This window comes from Cebus imitator, unplaced genomic scaffold (genome assembly GCF_001604975.1).
Source record: "Cebus imitator isolate Cc_AM_T3 unplaced genomic scaffold, Cebus_imitator-1.0 Scaffold332, whole genome shotgun sequence".
Classification (NCBI taxonomy): domain Eukaryota; kingdom Metazoa; phylum Chordata; class Mammalia; order Primates; family Cebidae; genus Cebus; species Cebus imitator.
In genome coordinates, this window is record NW_016107647.1 from 1794139 (window position 1) to 1798049 (window position 3911).

The 3911-nt window shown below is 43.5% G+C and overlaps 1 long non-coding RNA gene across 1 annotated transcript in view; it reads right to left on the reverse strand.

The window, feature by feature from the left end:
- Positions 1-1525: 1525 nt before the first annotated feature.
- The window catches only part of LOC119467791, an 8057-nt gene continuing 5671 nt past the window's right edge, over positions 1526-3911 (reverse strand). Inside the window, exon 2 of the long non-coding RNA XR_005196414.1 lies at positions 1526-1697. This is a non-coding gene — a long non-coding RNA (uncharacterized LOC119467791). The remainder of the gene's footprint in view (positions 1698-3911) is intronic.

A 3911-nucleotide genomic window follows, 5' to 3' on the forward strand; every position in this document is an offset into this window, starting at 1 on the left:
AAAAAAAAAAAAAAAACAAAAAAAAAAATTGATTTGTGCAGACCTGGCTGTGGCTTGCCGGTGTGCAAGCACACATCACTTTAGAGGGGCTGTGCCCCACCAGATAGGAAGGGGAGGGTTTTCTCCTCCAGTCAACCTTGCAACCTGTATACTAACGTAACTTATTAAAGGAGGGGTCCCTCTTCCCCAGGGCAGTCCTCAATACTGTGTCAGTGCTGGAAACACAGCCACTGGCAGATCTGCCCCCCCCAGAGATCACCACAGAGCCTCTGAAGAGTCAGGGCCTGCTTTAATTTATTGTGTGCCTTCCTGTGTTTACCTCATTCAAGCTGACAGCATTGTTTATGGGAATCTATCCTCCTTTTAGACACATGGTAATTCTTGGGCTGTATTACTGAAGTCTTTTTGTTTTTTGAGAGGTGAAAAAAAGAGCAAGTTATATTCCGAAAGTGAATTCCTGGTCTTGGCATATGGCTCTGGGCACAGTGAGGGAGCATGAAGTCATGGCCTGAGCCTGTTCTCTGGGCACTTGGGGCTAAATCACCTCCTGGGGGTGACTGTAGCTCATTCTGCTGGACAGGTTTTTACATAAAGCAAAGGGCATGTGAGGGGTGGGATTCCTTGTTACTCTTATTGCAATAAAAATCAATTGACTGATAGCCTGTCCCCATTCCGTTGTTGCCCTGTCCCCTACAAAAAAGAGCATTTGCTGACAAACCTTTTGTAAAAAGCACCATCTCCGGGACTTAATCGCATTAAATATTTTCAGGGGAAATTTATTTCCAGTTTGCAGTTCTTTTAAAATGTTTGCATTAAATATATAACTAATGATTCAAATTAAGTGATTAGACAGTTGTTTTTGTTAATTTTTGAGGGCTTAGTTCCAACTGAATCATTTTCATCATCAGACACTGAAATGGGATTCCTAGAGCCGTTGAGCAGAGCAGAACTTCAGTACCAGGCAGGGGGAGTTTCCCTAGGTCACCGCCCATGGTCAGTTTCTGAGTGCTAGATAGCATTACGGGTCTGAAAGCCATCAGAAGGCCTCTTTCACTTTATAACATCCTATTTTAGAGGCTCTGTAAGGAGGTAACATGGCTTTTATTTCTCAGTGAATAGTTACCCTAATAAAAATGTCTGGGTTATAGATGAAAAACACACTGGATGGGTTTTATAAAAGAAAACTGGCAGGAGCTTATCTGTGACTAAACAAGGACCTTTTAGCTGGACTTTGTATTACCTGTCCTTCCTGTGGCTGTGTACTCATTTCAGGCTAATTTCTACTACCTTTTCTACTGGCGATGAAGCCATCCTACCTGGTCAGAGGGTGCTCCTTCCCACTGGGCCCAGATGCTAGGGAAATGACCAGCCATGACACCATGCAGATGCTGCTCAAAGTCCCCCATAACACCTGCTCTGTCCCTCTGCTCCCTGGACACAGAGCTGCCCCTCTACTGTGCACCCCCAGCAAAGGCCATGTTTATCAGGAAGCAGCAGCACTGTGCTTGAGCCATAGATGAGTCACTTACTTAAGTTGCTCTGAGCTTTGGTGTCTTCTTCTATTACAGGAGATCATTCTAACTTCTCCCACAGGTTGAGGTGAAAAGGCACAGATGGAATGTTTGTGGAAGTGGTCTGAAACTGGTAACAGAGCAGAGCCCATAACTTTATTTTATTTTGTATAATAACACCATGTCCTAGAAATCAAAAACAAAAAAGAAAAAGAAAAAATAAAAAAAAAATAACACCATGTCCTTCCCCACTGGTTTATCAAAGTCATAGGCCCTGTTCTTTAACAGTACCAAATGAAGACAATACACAGAAGACCTTTTTCCTTATCCATAAAAATTGGGGCCAGCTGTGGTGGCTCATGCCTGTAATCCCAGCACTTTGGAAGGTTGAGACAGAAGGACTGTTTGAGCCCAGGAGTTCTAGACCAGCCTGGGCAATATACTGAGACCCCATCTTTACAAAAATTAAAAATCAGCCAGGCATAGTGGCTCATGCCTATAGTCCTAGCTACTCAGGAGGCTGAGACAGGAGGATTGCTTGAGCCCAGGAGGTTGCGACTATAGTGAGTTATGATCATGACACTACATTCCACCCTGGGTGACAGAGTGAGACTGTGTCTCAAAAAAGAAAATGGCAAAGAAGAGAGAAACCCTAACACCTAACACAGGATGACTGAACTTTGGTCATGGAATATGATCTCCCCTCTCTTTCATTTTAATCACCTGAGGAAAGCATAGATCTTTGTAGGGATGGCCTCTGCCTGCTTCTCAGAATCAATAAAACTTTATAAAAGTTTTACTGAAAACAAGCATCATGTATTTCACATGATTACTGGCTTCAAACTTACCCTGCAGATTGAATGTGTTTCTTCAGTCTGGGTTGGTCTTAGTAAGTAGGAAGAATTCTGTTCCTTAATACAAAGCACACCAGAAACATACACAGTAGCGTATGTTCCTGGGTCCTAGTAATAATCTTTTGGCCGAGCACAGTGGTTCGCACCTATAATCCCAGCACTTTCGGAGGCCAAGGCAGATGGATTGCTTGTGCCCAGGGGTTCAAGACCAGCCTGGGCAACATGGCGAAACTCTATCTCTGCTAAAAATACAAAAAGTAGTCACGTGTGGTGATGCGTGCCTGTAGTCTCAGCTACTTGGGAGGCTGAGGCAGGATCACTTGAGCCTACAAGGTCAGTGCTACAATGAGCCATGATCATGCGACTGTTCTCCAGCCTGGGCAACAGAACAAGTCCCTGTCTTTAACAATAATTCCTTTACACATCAGAAATATGCCTTCAATTTTTCTGATCAGGCTAATAGACTCATTCTCTTTTATGCAGCCTGGTTCTGGGAAAACCTGTGGTCTGAGGGGCTGATGCTCAGTCTGATCTTTGGGCGTGCACAATGCAAGCCAGTGCTGCGATCCCAGCAGCCCTGTTGCAGCAGCTGAAGGATGACAGAGAGTCTTTTCTTCCTCTAGCCCAGCCTTTCGTTTGCTCTGTTTTCAGCAGCAGTGTACCTGTCATTACTGAAACACAGAAGCCCTGTGCTCCTTAGAACTCCTAAGTAATAGATAAAAGCAGGAGACCAGGATGTTCAAGAATTGTCATCTTGTCTGTGGCCCTTCAAATCCAGTGGCCTGTACTTACCAGCCCTTAACAATGCGCACTAGAATTCATGAATGTGTAATGGAGCTATCCAGTTGTGAGCAGCATACATGAGAAAATAAATTACTTCTTGAAGGCTACAGTAATTGGCTATGCTCTAAAGCATGAGACTTGATTATTCCAAAATACATAATTATGAAAGTTATTAAAAGCATAAAATTAGACGCCTCTTGTAAAAATGTAGCTATACTACTCAGTGTGACCCTGAATCTTATTTTGTGGGGCAAGGTGAAAAATAACCATTGGTTTTCACTACAATAATTTCACTAATTTCTCTTAGATCTTAACCTTTCACCTATTCAACAAAGATCCTCCATTTTTACAATTATCAGGACATTATTGACTCACTGTATGAGTCATATATCCCTTGCTACACAGGATAAGAAACAGATCTTCTCCTAATGAAAAGGTGAAGAAAATGGCCTTTTAAAAACTTGGAAAAAAAAAAGCAGCCAGGCGAGGTGGCTCATACCTGTAATCCCAGCACTTTGGGAGACGAAGTGGGTGGATCACAAGGTCATGAGATCAAGACCATCCTGGCTAACATAGCAGAAACCCCATCTCTACTAAAAATACAAAAATAAGCTGGGCGTGGTAGCGTGCTCCTGTAGTCCCAGCTACTCGGGAGGCCGAGACAGGAGAATCACTTGAACCTGGGAGGCAGAGGTTGTAGTGAGCCGAGATTGAACCACAGCATTCCAGCCTGGCAGCAGAGCGAGACTCCATCTCAAAAAAA